Source organism: Sinohyriopsis cumingii, chromosome 11, assembly GCF_028554795.1.
Source record: "Sinohyriopsis cumingii isolate HCF-2022 chromosome 11, ASM2855479v2, whole genome shotgun sequence".
Lineage (NCBI taxonomy): Eukaryota > Metazoa > Mollusca > Bivalvia > Unionida > Unionidae > Sinohyriopsis > Sinohyriopsis cumingii.
This window is the reverse complement of record NC_142971.1, coordinates 73,806,359-73,829,651: the sequence shown is the minus strand read 5'-3', so window position 1 is coordinate 73,829,651 and position 23,293 is coordinate 73,806,359. Positions and strand designations below refer to the sequence as shown.

Sequence of the window (23,293 nt, the reverse complement as noted above, 5' to 3'; positions counted from 1 at the left end):
ATATATATTCTCTAGTATAGTTCGTATCAGAGCATACACAGCTGAAATAATAACAGCTTCCTAAGTAATATAAAGGTTTCCAGTTTAATGAATATCAGCAGATATCCATTTATAACCCATTAACCCATGGTGACGAGTTTAAGTGGCAAGAGGTAGTAGCCTACTGCCAAGCTCTGTCGAGTCAAGGTCATGTGCGATACACGAAAGTGGGTGGTATTATAGAAAGGTAGACAGATGTAGCTCTACAATGATACAAAAAAAATCTGGAATTTCTAGTTGCACTACAAAATACAGAGGGAAAAACCTAATTTTTTTGACCTGATTTGACACTTTTTGGTCTCAGATCTAAGGCAGACTGGCATGAACTGCAAACAGACAGATGAACCTTTGCAAAAAGTAGGATAAGGTGGGCATTTGGAATAAAGAGTGGTCTCGATATGAAAATAAAGGGTCCGTTCAGCAAAAAAAAATGTTTACCCTTCTGCTCATGTGAGAGCCAAATAGGATGTTTCTAACACAGCTAGGCAGTATGTTATTGGAAGATCACCTGGAAGCTGGTGTTTAAAGATGCATTCAGAAATAGCTTTCAAAATGGTTTCCTACTCGAATTTCAGACGAAAATGACAAAAACCTCCAGGGATTAATGTGTTAACAATAACATCATCCTTTAATAACATAGTCTATGGTCAGTAAATATCATTGCATTATTACAGCTTCTTTTAATAACATGTACAGCATATGGAACAATAAATGTCAGAAAAGATATCCATGTAACAATAATAATAATAATAATAATAATAATAATAACACATTATTCTGTAATTTAGGCTATTGGTCCATATTAGAAAATACAGTACAAGTCAATATAATGTGTGCCATGACGTAAAGAAGTTAGATATGGTGTTTATCATTAGTATACATACATAATACCTTATAATTAGTGCATAATATAACATCTTCCTTTAATAACACGTACAGTCTATGGCACAGTAAATGTCAGTGCACATATTTCCATAGCAAAAATAAATTGATTCTTTATAATGAACATTACTTGAACATGGAAAACCTGAAAATTAACATTTCATACACGAATTAGATTTGTGAGTAATATTCATACAATCCTGCATGCAGGCCCTTGTCACGGAGAAATTTAGACGCCATATACAAATTGCCTCTCATTTCTAAACAATGCATTTCTCCACATCAGACAATACATTTAAACAGTATAGCATGTAGATGCTTGGAATATTACAAAGTAAGCAAACACATGATTCATATTTACAGAGAGACTGTGTCATTATTATTTCTCTCATGTTAGCTTATAAATTAGAGATAAATGATTTATGATAGTAAGCAACCAACAGTTCACTTGGTGAAAGGTACACAGAAGTCAGTTTGTCATGATGTGTCATTTTCTTGACTTGATGAGTTGCATGTGATAATGCCAGAATAACAAGCTGTGCATATGGAGTGCAAGACATTCACAAGACAAGGTGTTATTGTCACATGCTATTTTAAATGTTCAAATAAATTGATTTACAAGATTTTGGCACTTTGGTATTCAACTCATTGAAGACATAAATAAATTTATAGATGTACTTTGGCACTGCTTCACAGCAACATATATTCTTGTGCCTTCTGTATTGACAACCCCAGGCTGTCTTTTTAATCAAAAAAGGTCAAATAAATGTCCATTTTAATTTTAAAAAAGTCAAATATATTTCCATTTTAATTAGGAAAAATTTGTAGCTAGTACTAGCAATAAGTGTACCATCAACTAAGAACCCAAGAAGCAATCAGGAATATATGAATTTTGATCTCATCTTGGTCAAGTGGCTTTTGAAAGTGCTGAACCCGTAAATATATAGCTGAATTTCTAAAAGAATATGATTCAAATAACAAAATTTGATCCAACATTTTAATGACTTTACACACTTAATCTGTTTTATTAAAAATATTGTTTACAGACTTTGGATATCTTTAACCCTTGTAATCTATGTATTAAAAATATTACCATGCTGTCGACATACCTGTAATATGGATATCTTATACCTTTTATCTTTCATATTGTTAGGAGGAAATATTTACTTTTAATTGGAAGGATTTGTCTTCCTGTCAACTTTATCAACTCTTAAATGTCATAATTTTGTAACCTTTCTAAGACCTTTGCCTTTTAGCTCAAATGACTATATATTTACATTTATCATGACAAGGTTATCCTCCTAACTTTATCAGCATTTTTTCCTTTACCGGTATATTTTTACAGCCTTACTTTTTATTGGCACTATATAGCCAGAGTTGTGCTGATATGCCATTAAGCCTAGACATACATACACACATACATACATATATACATACATACATACTTGTACATACATACTTGTACAGACATACATACATACATACATACTTGTACATACACACATACATACATAAGTACATACATACATACATACATTCATACATACATATATACATACATACATATATACATACATACATTAATACATATATACATGCATACATACTTGTACATACATGGACATAAATACATACATACATACACACACTCATGCATACATACATGCACACACACACACACACACATACATAAACATACATACATACATATATACATGCATGCATGCGTGCTTGTGTGCATGCGTACATACATGTATCATACATATATACATACATACATCATACATATATACATACATGCATGCATGCATGCATACATACATACATACATACATACATACTGATGATGTATGTGCAATTTAGTGCAATTATACTTTCGTCAACAAACAGACTAAAGGTATGGAATCAAAGTTCATCCACTTAACTGCCCCGATTTACAAGAAGGTATTGCCATTTATAAATGTACTACTGAAATAATCAATTATCTTTCAAACCAACATAAATAAAAACTTATCATCCAGACTGACTTTCAAAATAACTTATCTTTCAGGCTGACTTACAAAATAATGTCACCTTCGAGGCTGACTTACAAGATAACCTATCTTCCAAATTGTCTTTTAAAAGCAAAAGGCTCTAGTGGGGCTGATATTGCTCACATGCCATAACAAATACCTACAGTAGTAGTCAAATGCATGAGAAGCTGGAAAATAAATTTGGGTGAGTGGGTTCTTTTTGTCAACATTTCTTCAAATGCTGGTAATTGAATATGTTATAAAAACAAATAATTCTAGAATTTTGACCTTAATCCATATTTGATGGCACACACCACCTGCATAATTTGTCCAGTTTGGGGTGTTTTACTGCATAATGATACAAAATATTAATTATATATTGGTTTACTCCTAGGATCATGTGTCAAAAAAACAACAAAAAATAAAAACCAGTGAGATTTCATGAAGAGTGACCATTACATACTTGTCAACATGAAAATATCAGGGGTCAACAAATCATGTTGAATAAAAAACGTGGAGAACTGTACAGAAAATAAAACTTTGAGCAGATTTTATGTCAGTACAGTACTAAGCCATCAACACATGTCAAAACCAAACAGACAAAAGACTTACTACATATTTTATGTCAGTACAGTACTAAGCCATCAACACATGTCAAAACCAAACAGACAAAAGACTTACAACAGATTTTATGTCAGTACAGTACTAAACCATAAACACATGTTAAAACCATACAGACAAAAGACTTAAAACAAATTTTATGTCAGTACAGTACTAAGCCATCAACACATGTCAAAACCATACAGACAAAAGACTTACAACAAATTTTATGTCAGTACAGTACTAAGCCATAAACACGTCAAAACCATACAGACAAAAGACTTACAACAGATTTTATGTCAGTACAGTACTAAGCCATAAACACATGTCAAAACCATACAGACAAAAGACTTACAACAAATTTTATGTCAGTACAGTACTAAGCCATCAACACATGTCAAAACCATACAGACGAAAGACTTACAACTGATTTTATGTCAGTACAGTACTAAGCCATCAACACATGTCAAAACCATACAGACAAACGACTTACAACAGATTTTATGCTAATGCATTACTATACCATGCACAAATGTCAAAACTATAGAAAAAAATAGCTGACCATACTTACAGTACTCCCTCAATATAACACACCTCGGTATCATATATACCCTTCCATAATGGCAGGACTTGGCTCTCATTATTTTATAGTAATATTATATACAAAATACCTCTATAGAAGGTGAAAAGACTTATCTGGAAATCCACTTTCATGAACAACACTGTAATATGGGAGTACTGTAATAATTAAATCTAATACTGGCTGGTAAGGTATTAAAATAAAGAACACAGTATGAAAATGTAAAGTGACAAGCAACAACATGTTTTCACTGTGTGCTTACTTTTTGTCCTGCATGCACAGAAAGCAGAATCAAAGTTCATAGATCATTATAACAACATCAGACCTGTATTATTTTGTAACATACTTATGTCAGATATGAGTTATATAGCAATGAGACGGATAAACCTAATTATATGAAGATTAGACCAGAGTTATATAGGAAGGATAGATAAACCTAATTATATGAAGATTAGACCAGAGTTATATAGGAAGGATAGATAAACATAAATTATATGAAGATTATACCAGAATTATATAGGAAGGATAGATAAACATAAATTATACGAAGATTAGACCAGAGTTATATAGGAAGGATAGATAAACCTAATTATATGAAGATTAGGAAGGATAGATAAACATAAATTATATGAAGATTAGACCAGAGTTATATAGGAAGGATAGATAACATAAATTATATGAAGATTATACCAGAGTTATATAGGAAGGATAGATAAACATAAATTATATGAAGATTAGACCAGAGTTATATAGGAAGGATAGATAAACATAAAATTATATGAAGATTAGACCAGAGTTATATAGGAAGGATAGATAAACATAAATTATATGAAGATTAGACCCGAGTTATATAGGAAGGATAGATAAACATAAATTATATGAAGATTAGACCAGAGTTATATAGGAAGGATAGATAAACATAAATTATATGACGATTAGAGCTCAGTAAAATAGCAAGCCTTAGATAAACATAAATTATATGAAGATTATACCAGAATTATATAGGAAGGATAGATAAACATAAATTATACGAAGATTAGACCAGAGTTATATAGGAAGGATAGATAAACCTAATTATATGAAGATTAGGAAGGATAGATAAACATAAATTATATGAAGATTAGACCCGAGTTATATAGGAAGGATAGATAAACATAAAATTATATGAAGATTAGACCAGAGTTATATAGGAAGGATAGATAAACATAAATTATATGAAGATTAGACCCGAGTTATATAGGAAGGATAGATAAACATAAATTATATGAAGATTAGACCAGAGTTATATAGGAAGGATAGATAAACATAAATTATATGAAGATTAGACCAGAGTTATATAGGAAGGATAGATAAACATAAATTATATGACGATTAGAGCTGAGTAAAATAGCAAGCCTTAGATAAACATAAATTATATCAAGATAGATGAGTTATTTAGCAAGGATAGATAAACATAATTATGTTAAATCGGATATTTGTTATATAGCAAGGAAAATATATCAAGATTAGATGTGACTTTCAAAGGAAGGGTAAATATGTGTGCGCGTGTGAAGCAAGGATAGATAAACACAAGCATATCAAGATTTGATATCTGTTATGTAGCAAGCACAAAAATAATTAAATCAAGATCAGATACAAGCAAGGATAGATAAACATATTTATGGCAAGGAGAAAGATAAATCTAACTAAATCAAGCTCAGTTCTGATTTATATATTGTGTCAAGGAGATGCATAAACAAAATTATTTGTTGTTGTTGTTGCATGGTTTAACACCATTTTTCAGCACACGATAGGTTATACATGGCCGCCAGTATTAACGGTGGAGGAAGAACCCGGGAAAACCCAGGAAAACCCTGGAAAGAACCACGGACCCACGAGAAGCTACTGGCAAGCTTTCTCACATACCCACATTAGCTGAATCAGAGACTCAAATCCACGCAGACAGAGGTGAGATTGCAGTGATCCATTACGGAAAGCGCTTTAGACCACTTGGCCACTCGGGGCCCCTAAACAAAATTAAATGAAGTTGTACACTATGACAAACTTTTAGGACATTTGCAATAACAGAGGATGGATGTTCTATAACATCCATTGTACAAAATGGTTAAATTACTTCTCAACAGCTCATGGAATAATCAAATAGTACAGCTTCTCTTGTACTCAACACAACTGACTACAAACATAATCCTGACTAGTATTTTCAAACCTAAACTTTATATCTTTATTAAATCCCTCATATTACCCCATTTTCAAAATGGAATCTAAATTGTAACATCTAAATTTTTTCAGTTCTAGATTAGATTGTGATGCGAATGACGACAATGTTATAACACACATCTGTTTAAAAAATGCACCTCAAAATATTATCTGACCTTGACCTTTAACATACAGGTGTATAATTAGCTGTGTAATACACAAAAGACAAGTTTCATAAACTGATGAGCAGGGAAAAAATGAGCTATGTGAACGACACATTAGACACCAAATTTATAACAGAATGTTGGAGTGCATGGTTGATTCTGGGGTTATTATCCAAGATGTCTGAGTGATCTGGACTTTTGATCAAGATATGTGGTGCAGAAATGTAGTTATTACGTTAAAACCATTTTTGTTTGCCCCACCACCTCCAAATAAATTGGCTTCGTCCTTACACAAAAGTGGAAACGATTCATGAAGTTTGGTTTGGGTTTATGATACATATCTATTGTTATTATTCAGTCAGTGACCTTGACTGTTGACCAGAACTCTAGCTATTGTTATTATTCAGTCAGTGACCTTGACTGTTGACCAGAACTCTAGCTATTGTTATTATTCAGTCAGTGACCTTGACTGTTGACCAGAACTCTAGCTATTGTTATTATTCAGTCAGTGACCTTGACTGTTGACCAGAACTCTAGCTATTGTTATTATTCAGTCAGTGACCTTGACTGTTGACCAGAACTCTAGCTATTGTTATTATTCAGTCAGTGACCTTGACTGTTGACCAGAACTCTAGCTATTGTTCAGAAGCAAAATTGGTGGATGAAAGGACAGATGAATAACATAATATGCAATGCATTATAGCAGGCACATAAAAGTTAACATGTACGACCATCACCTACAAGACAGAACCAAAACGTTCTTAACGAATATAATATCCTCAGGGAAGTGAACCATTTATACATTATACTAAGATTCAGTCATTTATTTAAGTGTTTTTAACTTATACTGCAGAAATAAAAACTTGTGGAAAGAGTGAGAGATAAATTTGCAAATAATATTTCCCATGCTGTTTACAAAAAGGCAAAGTGTATTGGCAGGAGGAGTGCAAAAATAAATTAATGTTCAAACTTTGCATTTCATGTAATAAAGATCAGGCAAGAGAACTCACCAAAAAAAGGTAGCATTATCATTTCCTTCTGGAAAATACCATGCTGTGTGCATTAACTGAACAAAACAAATTCATCAAATCCAACTGGTGGCATTCTATCTTATATATGGACAAAAAGTGTCAAATTGTAACTTGTACTTTTGGGCGATACGACAAGAAAAGAACATGTGGCAAACATGATCTCTTTAACAGATAAATATACAGAACACAAAAAACAATAAACTTCAAGATTGTCTCATATCCTGCCTAGTTTAGTTAGTTGTTTTCCATTCACGTGAATATAACTTAACTGATGTTACATTGCGTATCAAGCAACATTTAATTTGATGTCACCATAAATCACATCCATTTAAGCACTATTTTGCTTTATCAGACAATTCAGCAGGTTAAAAAAAAAAACTATGTAGTTGATTCACATTTATTAATTATGCAGAAAGCTCCTTGATTGTTAGCATATAAATTTAGCAAAAGATGTCATGGTGAAAGGATACTCTCCCTCTTCTTCAGTCCAAATACTGGAAGTAAACTACGCAGCCAAAGTAGTGTTACCCCATTATAAGCCGTCTATTGGAGCCATACAGTACAGCATTTACCCATTATAAGCTGTCTATGGGAGCCATATAGTACAGCATTTACCCCTTATAAGCTGTCTATGGGAGCCATATAGTACAGCATTTACCCATTATAAGCTATCTATGGGAGCCATATAGCACAGCATTTACCCATTATAAGCTGTATATGGGAATCAAAGAGTGCAACATCTCCCATAATAAGATGTCTATGGGAGCCATAGAGTGTGACATCCTACATAATAAGCTAACTGTGTGAGTCACTGAGCACAGCATTCCTGCATTATAAGCTGTCTATGGGAGACAGAGAACTGCATTCCCCTGTAATAAGGTGGCTATCAGAGCATAGCAATATCCCACTATAAACTGTCTAGAGGAACCACAGCATACAGCATTACCCCCATTATAAGCTATCTATGAGAGCCATATAGTACAGCAACCCCCATAATAAACTGTCTTTGGGAGCCATATAGTACAGCATTCTCCCATAATAACCTGTCTATGGGAGCCATATAGTACATCATTCACCCATAATATGCTGTCTCTGGGAGCAATATAGTACAGCATTCACCCATAACAAATGGTCTTTGGGAGCCATATAGTACAGCATTCACCCATAACAAACAGTCTTTGGGAGCCATACAGTACAGCATTCACCCATAATAAGCTGCTTTTGGAAGCCATGAAGTGTACTGCATTACTAGTACTATTCCCCTACTATAAGTAGTCTATGGGAACCCTAAAGTAGGGTAACTCCCCTAATATATACACTGTCTACGGGAGTCATAGACTACGGTACCTTCCCATTCTAATACAATCCATGAGACAAAAATGAGTTCACGCTTTAAACTTAATAAACTATGTAGTCTAAAGATTCAAAGCAATACTTTTTGAGTGATCAGTTATAGCTGCAACTTCCAAAAATATACTATAGTAAAAACTACACTAAAATTTGTATTGGCTGATGAATAAGATTAAAATAAAGTTTAAATAATTGAACATTAATATCAAGCAGATAAATACAATTCTCTCTTTTGCATATTTAGACATCAAAATATTGATACTCTACATAGATTTTTAAGTCCAATACATCAACACCCCAAGGCCAGGGAAAAATGATTCTGCAATATAAACATCTTGCTGTTTCATTACAAATAGTTATAGTAAAGGTGACAAATCGATGCAGGATGATATTTTTGTTTATACAAGTTATTCGTAATCTTTAACAACTGTGAATAATTGTGAGTCTGCCTATTTATTCTTTACATGTGTCGATGTACATTGTATCATAGGTTGTGTAACATGATATGGTTTGATACGTGTCACAGGTGTGTTGTTAAACCTGAGGAAGGGTCAAACCAAAAATAAGGTGAAGAGAATTCCAAGTAACTGTGACTGAGGTTAGACATCAATATTATAAACTTCAAAAAGGTCCAAAACGTAAATTTGAGCAATGTCATTATAAACATTTGACAAGTCCAAAGTGTAAATGTGAGCAATCCTGGGTGCTCAAGACAATGAACAGGATTCCACTGTATGTCGTTTGTGGAAAGTGAAACAGTATAATAATAGGTGGACACGATGATTAATAGCCAACATCTACAATCAACATAGTGAACAAGCTGAGTGATGTGTGTAAAAATTTAGCGAACACAAAAGTTTGACCCTTGTACATACACATATTCAGGATGAATCTGAAGATGTGAGGTCTTCGCTGAGGTTTGAAAAGATGACTGAGAATCAAATCCACCAATAAATTCGACTGAAAATCAACACAAAAGTTTCAATTAGGCACTATTAAAATACACAAGTTCCAATTAAAGTTGGGACATAAATCGTACCTTACAAGTTCTTGTTACAATCCCACCATAGTATGTGAAAAGCATGTGGAACACTTCAGAATTTTTGGCAGCAGCTGTATGTAACAATGACCATACACAGCTGGATAAGAACAGGACGAAATCAGAGCTGCTCCAACAAGAAAATCTGATAAACAGCAACTACTTCAGCTTAGAATCAAATGTTGTCACCCCAAAAAATGTTCAATTTAAGGTATATATCTGACCTTAATTTTGCTTTATGCAACATTTTATGAAAATGATGTACTGCACTAAAGACACCAATGCAGTACTGACTTTCCATAACTGGTTTCCTTGTCAAAGTGGCTCTGATCTTTTCAAACACTTCCACAATTTGCTGTACAGGCAGAATGGCCAAGATTTATAGCTAATGTAGAATAGGCCTAAGTGATCCAAATACGAATAACATAGCATGGTGAGACTGCCATCATCTGCCATCAAATGGCAACACGCTGCTTAGAAACATTTCACTTTACAAATTGCTACAAATCATCTACTTTAACAACATTATTTTTTTTTCTTCCATTGTGCTGTGTTGGCCAAGCCAAGTACTCTGGAATTTGAGCAGCTGTTATCAAAAGAGAATGAGAAGGTAGCTTATTAAAATCAAACACTGGCAACACCCACCAGGACATAAAAACTGTCTACACCAGTGGTTTCCAACCTGCGGGATGCATGGTTATTCCAAGGGGTCTGCGACTGTCTAAATAATATCTTGCACATATACCACTATTTTTCAAATTTATTTATTGTTGTAATAAATAAATTATGAATTCATTTATAACGGTTAATTAGTTTGTAATAATTTATTGTTATTATGCATTTTCTTAATTATAAGCCTAAAACTAAATTAGCATATGGGGATCAATATCAGTTTTGAAGTTAAGAAAGTGTCCTCATACTTGGAACGGTTGGGAACCACTGGTCTATACCCATTAGGACATAAAGATCATTTACATCCATCATGATATAATGAGTTTCTTCATCTCTATAATAATTTTTATTTGGACATCTCTATAATGATTCTCACTACAGGGGATTTAACCCTTTCAAGGGTATGGTGATCATCAGCTTAAGAAAACATTCTAGATAATAAATGTCTTGATAATTTATGTTCTACTGTAAAATAAATTTACTAGAAGGCTAAAAGTAGTGTTTGGTTGGGGAAAGAGCTTTTCCAATGATGCACCGAGGGTTGACAAATGCCTTTACCCAGGACACACCATGGGAGACAAATGCCTTTTCCAAGGACACACCATGGGGAGACAAATGTCTTTTCCAAGGACACAAAGGGGAGATAAATGCCTTTTCAAAAGACAGGGTCACCAAGGCAATTTACCATGGTTGTAAATAGATCAGCTTCTCGATATAATTATTGACAAATTAAAGGAAAACAAATATATCAAATATCATAAGACTTAAAGACAGAAATAAGATACCAGGATGTCTTCTATGAAATCCACTAGCTTGATTCATAAGGCAGCAGCACTGATTATCAGGACTGGTTTAGTGAAAGGTAGCAATCAAATATGTAGCCAGAAGCTTGTTTCATTGCTCCATTTTAAATTTTCCACATAGCATACCACCCAGCTACATGTACAATAGAAGCCTGAGATTTGGCTTGTTTGAACTTGTCTACTTCTGTCCAACTGTGAACAAAATAGAACCATATCGGTCTTCACAACATGTATAAGCTATCCGATGTTTACTCTATCCAATCTAATCTGTCAGCCTAATATGTTGGCATATTATTTGATGTCAGATCCATGTCTAACCTGTTCAAAGTCTTTCGTACACAGGGATTCTGAAAACAAATTTGCCAATGAAATGTCATCTTTGCTAGCCAAGGTTCCAATAGGTTAACCAAGCTAAAATCAATTAGATAGTTTGGTGCTTTGGGTGGGTGAATTTCATTGGATACAGTGGCAAGCCACTGCATAAAATCAAAATCAACTTATCAAAATCTGATGTGAAGCACATAAACAAGCAAATTTCCACTCTCTAGTGCATAGTCATAATTTCTATGTAAAGCTTACGAGGTATCTATCCTTTGGATGTCACAAGCCTCCACCATTTTCGGCTGATGTTCTATGCACCCCTGTTATATGCTATTGGTAAGTTGGCACTACATTATAAGGGAGACAACCTGTGAAATTGAATACTGCTAGGACAAAAACACTGAAATATCTGATTGATTTATCAAGGTCTATATGGGTTAGCAAATCGGAACTTTGGCCAAGAAAAAATAATGAAATGTGCATAGATTGCTGAAAACTTTAACAAGAAACTAAAAAAACATTTGTAGCTATATTTGTACTAAAACAATCCAAGTAACAGTACTATTAAGATGAGACAATAGCCCAATCTGAAGTTTCAACAACACAGAATCAAAGCAACAGTACGATTAAGATTAAACAATAGACCAGATGAAACAATAGACCAATGTGAAGCTTCACTGACAGAGAATCAAAGCAAAAAGCTGAACTAAATCACAAAAAGGCACATACACCCTCAAAAAACTGAACATCACACAGAAGAAACTAAATGAAAAAACACAAATGCCATAAAAATGACGTGCTTTTTTCTTTAAATAGAGCCACTTAAATCACCAAAACAGTATTTGTATTATGTCAATTATCAATCGCTCAAGACAAAATCTGCATGACATGACTGACTTACCAAAGATTTGTATATGAAACAATGTTATAATTAATCATTTTAAAAATTTTGATCAATTAATTAGTAACTGGCTCAAATTCTGCATGATTCTGAAATATTCTTCACTTAGACTCCAGCCCATCCCCCCACCCAGATGACATCTGCAAAAAGCCTGCTTTCTCAGTCTCCAAAAATTACCTTCTGACTGAGACCTTGAAAACTGCAAACAACAATGAATAACAATGAATAACACAATGTATGAATAACACACTGTTGGTTGCAAATTACCAGAAGTTTTCAAAAGTTCTCTTTACAAACATCAACATAGAATATGCATCATTATGATTTAGGCCTTTTATATTCTTCTGGTAAATAAAAATTTGATTGTGTAAGCCCTGATTTGTATGTGTAAGCTCTGATTTGTACATGTAAACCCTGATCTATATTTGTAAACCCTGATTTGTACATGTATGTAAACCCTGATCTGCATTTGTAAGCTCTGATTTGTACATGTAACACCTGATTTGTACATGTAAACCCTGATTTGTACAGGTATGTAAACCCTGATTTCTACATGTAAACATTAATCTGCACGTGTAAACCCTGATTTGTACATGTAAATCCTAATCTGCATGTGTAAGCCCTGATTTGTATCAACTGATTTGTACATGTAAACCCTGATCTATATTTGTAAACCCTGATTTGTACATGTAAACCCTGATCTGCATTTGTAAGCTTTGATTTGTACATGTAAACCCTGATCTATATTTGTAAACCCTGATTTGTACATGTAAACCCTGATATGTACATGTAAACCCTGATCTGCATTTGTAAGCTCTGATTTGTACATGTAAACCCTGATTTGTACATGTAAACCCTGATTTGTACATGTAAACCCTGATTTGTACTTGTAAACCCTGATTTGTACATGTAAACCCTGATCTGCATGTGCAAGCCCTGATTTGTATTAACTGATTTGTACATGCAAACCCTCATCTATATTTGTAAACCCTGATTTGTACATGTAAACCCTGATCTGCATTTGTAAGCTCTGATTTGTACAATGTAAACCCTGATCTATATTTGTAAACCCTGATTTGTACATGTAAACCCTGATATGTACATGTAAACCCTGATCTGCATTTGTAAGCTCTGATTTGTACATGTAAATCCTGATTTGTACATGTAAACCCTAATCTACATTTGCAAGCCCTGATTTGTAAACATTAACCTTGATCTGCATGTGTAAATCCTTATTTGTACATGTAAACCCTAATTTGTTCATACAGACCTTAATATGCATGTGTAAACCCTAATTTGTTTGTGTAAACCCTAATTTGCATGAATAAATCAACAATTTTAGCACTTATTTTTAGTTGGAGTAATATGCCTCCTCTAAATGGCGGTATATCAGGCAGTATAGTGCAGTATATCAGGCAGTAAAGGGCGGTATATCAGGCAGTAAAGGGCGGTATATCAGGCAGTAAAGGGCGGTATATCAGGCAGTAAAAGGCGGTATATCAGGCAGTAAAGGGCCGTATATCAGGCAGTAAAAGGCGGTATATCAGGCAGTAAAGGGCGGTATATCAGGCAGTAAAGGGCGGTATATCAGGCAGTAAAGGGCCGTATATCAGGCAGTAAAAGGTGGTATATCAGGCAGTAAAGTGGTTTAGATCAATGGTGTAACATATTATCACAATACAAAATCTGTTCACTGTCAGAGTCATGAGATCAGATAATGCTTTTATTGCTATTTCTTTTAATCTAGGCGTCTGTGATTAGGATTTTTAGCGTAGCTTTTAACAATTTTTCAGTCATATCGCTACGATGTCTGCAGTGTAGCAGTTTATAGCGATGTCTAGCACTGGGGCATCATGCCAAAGACACGTAGCATGATGTCCCACCCAGTTACATTATCCTGACACCAGGTCGACCAGTCCTAACACTAACCTCTTAATGCTTAGCACCAAGCGAGGCAGCTGTTAGTACCATTTTTGTAAGTCTTTGGTATGACTCGGCCGAGGTTCAATCCCACGACTTCCTGCATCAGAGGCGGACGCTCTAACCACTAGGCCACCGGAGCGGTCCTTAATCTAGATAATATATCACATAATTCATGAAATGCTTGAAAACATTCCCGTTTTATAGTATGACAAAAATAAAAAATCTATCCAAGTTAATTTTGTTTGATGCAGTATAAGTAGTTTCCAAACTTATTTCAATACAACCTCAATGACAGACATATCACCCATGTATAATCCTGCTTTTATGAAGGCAATCTTTCTGACCGTATTTTCTGCACTGTACAATGAGTGTACATGAAACAACAAACCACCATGCCCATCTGCACAACACTGACACCCAAGGTAACATGTTAATGACAGAGCAATATGATTGGATAGTGATGTCCTCAACAACTAATGGATACTGATGTTACATTCATAGCAGACTATCTTGATCTGTGTGTGATTTGGATTTTTAACAACTTTTTTTTAAATTCAGTCAAATTGCTATGGTGTCAGTAATATGGCAGTCTAGAGTGATGTCTAGCACTGGGGCATGAGGCCACATGCATGTAGTATGTCTCACCTAGTCAAATCCCATAAGGCCACAGGCATGTAGCATGTCTCACCTAGTCAAATCCCATAAGGCCACAGGCATGTAGCATGTCTCACCTAGTCAAATCCTAGGTTCAAGAATAAATGCTGTACATTGTTGAACATGAAGATCAGTAGGCAAAATTATGTGTTCAATAAAGGTTACTACTGAGGTATATTATGGTCACCATGGAAATCTGACAAGACAGTATTCCATTTATATACGGACTTGAAGAAAAAAGATTGTCTCCCTTAGAAAATCATCACACTATGAAGTTATAAATTTTACCATGTCTAACAAGGTAAGAGTTATCTCACACTGAAAATGATTGTACCTTGAACTCACAATGACAATGTCTAACAAAGTAAGGATTAAGTTTAAACATCATGTATATAAACACCCTCATTTGTCTGTCTTTCTGTGTCCCAGCCCCTAAACAAGAGGTTGTGAGTTTGGAACTTGCAGCAGCATCCCCAATTATTTAAAAAAAAAAAATTTGTATTTTTATATTTAAAATTTCATTGAAACCCACTGATCGCAAATTTTAAAAATTTTCTTTTCATTTTTTTAAATTCCCATCCTACAATACTCAGCGTAGTTGTTTCACATTATACCATTGTCACAATGTGTTTGGATTATGTTTTGTATTTTGGAAGGAAGTAAATAACTTTCAAGAAAGGGGCTGACCTTTTATAAGTCTGAATAGTCATTTCGTCTTATAGTAAAATGCAGTGAACTAATTTTATTTTAGGTGAGGGGATCAACTTTGTCAAAGTGTAATCAGTGATATCCTATCACAATTTAGACAGGCAGCATCATAAGAATATCTGACAATCTATAAAGATCATACAGCACTTGAAACCAGCTATGAACAGCTCTACCTATTGGGTATAGTCTAAGGATGTTAATTTTTGTTATCAAAACGGGAATCCAACAACAGCTTAGTTCAAGTTAAAACACTGTGAGATACCTTTGAAGTATAATAATCCTCAATACTGACAATCCGAGTTTTGTACTTTGAATTACCAAAATAAGAACAATAAAGAATACATGTCCCCCCACCCCACATCCCTCCAATGTTTAGCCCTCTGCACAGCCAATTGCAGGCATTGTTGAGATTTGTGACCAAGCGGTTTCAATGACCCAGATCTTTGGTCATAGCACACAATTTAAACTTACTTTTCACAAACATTCTTTATATGACACCCCATTATCTTAACCTTTGACCTTTAGACCCCAAAATCTATAGGTTTCTGCTTTAAGTGCAAGCCTAGAATAAAGTTTGCTCAAGGAAATTACTCTAGAACAAGATTTATTGCGTAAAACCCATTTTACAGAGTCACAACAATAATGACCTTTAACCTTTTGACTCAAAGACTCTTCCTTATCTTGCGCACAAGCTTTTTACAAACCTCATTCATGGTATATGGTTTACTCTACAACTAAAAGTTGTTGTGCAAAAACCATTTTTCATTTATTTTTTCTTAAGTAACGGTAACCATGGCCTATGACATGCAAAGGGGCCTCGAGTGGCCTAGTGGTCTAAAGCGCTCACCATTCCGGATCACTGCCATCACACCTCTGTATGCGTGTGTTCGAGTCCAAGGCTTGGCTAGCGTGGGTACATGGGAAAGCCTGCCAGTAGCTTCTCATGGGTCAGTGGTTCTTCCCTGGGTTTTCCAGGGTTCTTCCTCCACCAGTTATACTGGCTGCCATGTATAGCCTATTTTGTGCTGAAAAATGGCGTTAAACCCTAGAACAACAACAACAACAACTGACATGCAAAATTAAAAGGCTTCTATTGTACTCCAAGTGCTAGTCATCCACAAAATGCAGCCCTGGTCTGTGATGTAGAACTTAAGGTTATGTGCAGAAATTATTATTTTTCTTTCAGTCACAGTGACAGTGCCCTCTTACATCTTAAACCACAAATCAATAAACAATATCCCCCCCCCACTCTACAAGCAAGTCATCCAGATTGGTTGGCAAATATATGTGATGTAGTAATAATTATGTGGAAACCACCTTCCTTCTTTCAGAATGACTCTGACCATGAACCAGACAGGCTTTACTATCCTAAGATATTTACAAAATTTAGAAGCTGGAAGATGTACATGTATCTTGTGTTATTGAAACCAGGAATAGACAGACAGCTAGCTGTATGTCTTAATATGATATGATCCATGTTATGACAAGTATATAATTACACCACAGATCATGCCCCATCACAGTTCAATGCAGACCATATTGTGTATTAAGTAAGCTACTATAGACAAGTACACAATCTTAGTTTACAAATCTGAGCTGTAATTTAACTCTTTCACATTCATAATAAGATAAAATCACAGGGCCTCCAAATACATTGTGGTTGTTTTATCACTTGATACAAAGACACTAATACTAAAATGTTGCTACAATTGTTCCCAAAGTCTGTGATGGGCTGAAAAAGGTTTAAAGAAGATGCATGGTATGCAAGTAATTTTTTTTTTTAAAATAGTGCATAGAAAAGATACGGAAACTGTCATCCCAGGACATGAGAAATGTCAACCAATTTTTCTAAGAGTCTGTGATGGGTTAATTTTCAAGCCGAGTTACTAAAGATGAAATATTGATACAGAAGCAAACTGTTCTCGAAACAAGAAAATTATTAAGCTACAGAGTTAATTGCTTGACAAATGGACAGGAATAAAAAATATATAAATAAGAATATAAATAAAAATTGGGATGAGAGAGTTTAAAAGAAAGTTTGAACATTAAAATACAAAATAAAAATACAATTTGGAGATTCCCCCACAAGTTTTGAACTCACGAGCCCTGATTTGGCAGCCAGGTCAAACAGACAAATGTGTGTGTTCATATACAAGTTTTTATGGGATTGATTTGTTTTGACTCTCAAAGTGCATCTATCTGACTGTATTATTATGAAATACATTTACCTAAGGCCAGGTGCAAATTCACTGTTTTTTATCTGACTATTATTATGAAATACATTTACCTGAGGCCAGGTGCAAATTCACTGTTTTTTATCTGACTGTATTATTATGAAATACATTTACCCGAGGCCTGTGCAAATTCACTGTTTTGTCTACTGTAAACCAAACAGCCCTAGATGAACACCAGCAATCCCATTGAAACTCCACTGATAAACAAGCCACTTAGAAATAACTCCCTAAAAATGCAGTCAATAACATGATATCACCAGTTTAAGTGGAGGAAATATGTGAACTGCAATTCCAAACATAGCCTTTGTACACACAAGTCTAAGTGGAACAAATCTGTTGACTTTGATCAAAACATAGCCTATATGTGTATACCAATCTAAATGAAATAAAGTCGGTTGACTTAGATCAACATATAGCCTTTGTACAAACCAATCTAAGTGGAATAAAATCTGTTGATTTCGATCAAAATATAGCCTTAATACTTATCAATCAAATGAAGATCAAAACATACAAGTCCAAGCAAAACAAATTCCTTTACCGCAGTCAAAACATAGCCTCTGAACACATCAATCTAAGTGGAACAAATCTTCAGACTGCATATCAAAACAGAGAATATACACCAAGCTATGTGGAATAAATCGTCAGACTGCACATCAAAACATAGACTATACACCAAGCTATGTGGAATAAATCTTCAGACTGCATATCAAAACATAGACTACACACCAAGCTATGTGGAATAAATCTTCAGACTGCATATCAAAACACAGACTATACACCAAGCTATGTGGAATAAATCTTCAGACTGCATATCAAAACATAGACTACACACCAAGCTATGTGGAACAAATCTTCAGACTGCATATCAAAACACAGAATATACACCAAGCTATGTGGAATAAATCTTCAGACTGCATATCAAAACACAGACTATACACCAAGCTATGTGGAATAAATCTTCAGACTGCATATCAAAACATAGACTATACACCATGCTATGTGGAATAAATCTTCAGACTGCATATCAAAACACAGACTATACACCAAGTTATGTGGAATAAATCTGTCACGAGGTGTGAAACTATTAATCAATATATCACTGCTTTTACCATTTTAATACAAGAGGTGAAAAACCAATACAAACAATACTTGACATAAGCTGGCATGATGGTAGGATTATAATAATAATAATAATAATAATAATATTATAATAATAATGACCTTATTTAAAGAGGGTAACACAATTAGCTAAAAACTAATCTACCTTGAGGCCCTCATACAAAGGAATTTATTTATTTTAGCTGCATCTCTGAAGCCACTGGATATATTGGGTTTGGAGGAAGGAAATAGAGTGGGCATTTCTAATCTCAACTGGAATACTATTCCAGAGCAAAGTTCCAGAGTATTGGAAACCCTGTGTAGTCCTATCTGTGTACAGGCATTAAAGCATAAACCCTGTGTAATCCTATCTGTGTATAGGCATTAAAGCATAAGCCCTGTGTAGTCCTATCTGTGTATAGGCATTAAAGCATAAACCCTGTGTAGTCCTATCTGTGTTTAGGCATTAAAGCATAAACCCTAATTTAACTGTTATTGGACATTCCTTACAACTAGAACAGATAAGTTAAATCCACATACCATTACACAACACCCCTCACTGAAAAATTAACTCCAATGATTTTTGTATTTCAGAAACCTTGTTTACTGGGATAACTGATCACTTTGTCATTGTCATTTGAGAAACCATTTTGTATACAATACATTGGTGTACTAAATAATGCAGCAGATGGCTGTGGCAGTTTGTATGCTTCAAAAGCGTCACTTTATAGTAAAGAATGTGGTGACCTTATTTGTAGTGACAGTTGATAACTCTGTCAGTGTCATTTGAGAAACCATTTTATACAGAATATGTTGGTGTTCAAATTGCTGCTGATTATGGAAATGCCCTGTATGCTTTGAACAAGGCACTTTACAGTAATTATTGCATGATCGGAATATCTAACAACAATATATTTAGCAATACCTGCCCTTCACTAGAATTGCTTGATGTATCAAGACAATTATGAGGCATTCTCTGCCCTCCACTAGAATTGCTTGATGTATCAAGACAATTATGAAGCATTCCCTGCCCTTCAATAGAATTGCTTGATGTATCAAGACAATTATGAAGCATTCCCTGCCCTCCACTAGAATTACTTGATGTATCAAGACAATTATGAAGCTTTCCCTGCCCTTCACTAGAACTGCTTGATGTATCAAGACAATTATGAAGCATTCCCTGCCCTTCACTAGAATTGCTTGATGTATCAAAACAATTATGAAGCAATCCCTCCCCTTCACTAGAATTGCTTGATGTATCAAAACAATTATGAAGCATTCCCTGCCCTTCACTAGAATTGCTTGATGTATCAAGACAATTATGAAGCTTTCCCTGCCCTTCACTAGAACTGCTTGATGTATCAAGACAATTATGAAGCATTCCCTGCCCTTCACTAGAACTGCTTGATGTATCAAAACAATTATGAAGCAATCCCTCCCCTTCACTAGAATTGCTTGATGTATCAAGACAATTATGAAGCATTCCCTGCCCCTCACTAAAATTGCTTAATGTATCAAGACAATTATGAAGCTTTCCCTGCCCTTCACTAGAACTGCTTGATGTATCAAGACAATTATGAAGCAATCCCTCCCCTTCACTAGAATTGCTTGATGTATCAAACAATTATGAAGCATTCCCTGCCCTTCACTTGAACTGCTTGATGTATCAAGAGATATAAATGTCATTGCTTTTGAATGGGGATTATTCTGCAGCAAATCAGAATGCTCTCTAATAACCTGCATCTGTATGTGTTATAACAGATTTTCAGGAACAATTGTTCATACATTCAAGTCTCTTTGTGTTATCCATCAACTACTGAAATCACTGATCATCCATTTCAATACATCAGAAACCGTGTTTGAGAAATTCCTTCTCATCTGATATCTTGGATGCCAATTTCTTAGTTTTGTTTTCTCAGTTTTATCTGTTGTGACAGACCTGAATGCATTACTTGTTTGACTTTTCTTGGTTTTGTTTCTGGAGTCTTATCTGTAGTGACGGATTTGAGGGCAGTACTAATTTGACTTTTCATGGATTTGTTTCCTGTCAGATTTCAGGTTAGTAATAGTTTGACCTTTTTTATACAACAGCTCAAAGACACAATCTTTGTTTCTTTCTTCATTACTGGGCATGAGAGAATCTAGGTCTTTCTGTAACAGACTGAGCAGTTTCTGGCATACTACTGATGCTTTCAGTCCTGCTTTATTTATGTACTGGTTTCTTGCCTTATTTTTCTAATACCTATGTAAAAGTTAACAACTGTAAAAGTTAACAAGTGTTCCAGCAGCCTCTTGATACATTCACCTTGAGACAGCCATTTTGTTACAAAATGCATTAATACATTTTTCTGTTTTTAACCACATGACAGCTATGTACTCTTAAAGCTGCACTTGTCTATTTACACTCTTATACAAAAAATACATAGCTGTTTAATGCATAAAAAAAACATGCATGCTCAGGGATTCCCCTGTGTCAAACAGAACATGTATACTGAGGGATTCCCCACAGTGTCAATGTCAAACAGAACATGAATGAGGGATTTTCCATTAACTCCATCACATGTTGGGACTGAAAACAACTTCAGTTTTAACCCTCTTTTTCTGATCTGAATATCTAACAACAATTATGCAAAGCTCTTCAGAATAACTGCACCCATGAGTGTACAATGAAGGGCCGAGTTTATATCTTGCCCATAACATCTTCCTGAAGTGACTCGGTGTTGTAATACAATGGCAATAACTTGTTGTACCACACTGATAACTGGGCAATCAAAAGTTAATCCAATTAAGCCTTCTTACTAAAAGAATCATAAACATCAAAGACAACCTCTGAACAATCTAACATTGGTTCAGTTATACCCACCTAATTGTGACATATGTGACCTGTTAGCTCTGCCCAGTTCATGATGATTTTACATAGGTGCAAAATTATAGGCCAATAAGGAGAAAACAGTGGTAAATAGTAAATATTGATCATTGGTACATACAATTTGTAATGGACAGTGCTTGCTTAAGTAAGAAATTATTCCAAACTGAATAGGGGGTAATTAAGCCTGAAAATCTGGCCCATAACAATGTGAATCATAAAACCACACAGGTAGTAATTACTCCAGCCCATAACAATGTGAATCATAAAACCACAGGTTGTAATTATTCTGGCCCACATCAATGTGAATCATAAAACCACACAGGTTGTAATTATTCTGCCCACATCAACGTGAATCATAAAACCACACAGGCTGTAATTACTCTGGCCCATATCAATGAAAATCATAAAACCACACAGGTTGTAATTACTCCAGCCCATAATAATGTGAATCATAAAACCACACAGGTTGTAATTATTCTGGCCCACATCAATGTGAATCATAAAACCACACAGGTTGTAATTACTCTAGCCCATAACAATGTGAATCATAAAACCACACGGGTTGTAATTACTCCAGCCCACATCAATGTGAATCATAAAACCACACAGGCTGTCATTACTCCAGCCCTTAACAATTTGAATAATAAAACCACACAGGCTGTAATTACCATGTGTCAGAAATGAGTCTAATTTAAATTCCAAATGTCAAAACCTGAGCGTCTATTATGAACCCAGAGTAATATCTAGTAAGTACACATCAGCCTAAATGTAACATAAAAGATCAGACCATATATCCGCCTAAATATAATATAATACATCAAACCACAAAGACTGGGACTGCAGGTTCCTTATAAAGTAAACCAACCTAAATATCATATAAAACATCAGACTGATTAGACTGGGACTGTAGGTTCCTTATGAAGTATACATCAGCCTAAATAAAAGAGCAAATAAAAAGGTGGGGTGGGGAGCAACTGAAAAACTACATTCAAAGTTAAATTCAGAATACAAACAACGATTATATTCCAGTTTATGCTTCATTTAAATCTGTATGGACCCCACCCCTCCAAACATATCAATTTACCTACCGAAAATGTTTTCAATGTAACCTGAACATGCATATTTTTTTATTTGGCCTAATATAATACATCACACCATGCAGACTGGTAATACAGCGTCCCTGTAAAGTATAAACCAATTTAATTGATACATTCAAC

General features: G+C 34.7%; 1 protein-coding gene across 2 annotated transcripts in view; it reads right to left on the bottom strand.

Annotated features, from left to right (window-relative positions):
• LOC149788736 (sodium/potassium-transporting ATPase subunit beta-1-interacting protein 3-like) overlaps positions 1 to 23,293 on the bottom strand; it is a 64,203-nt gene that overhangs the window by 7,505 nt on the left and 33,405 nt on the right. The window lies entirely within an intron of this gene.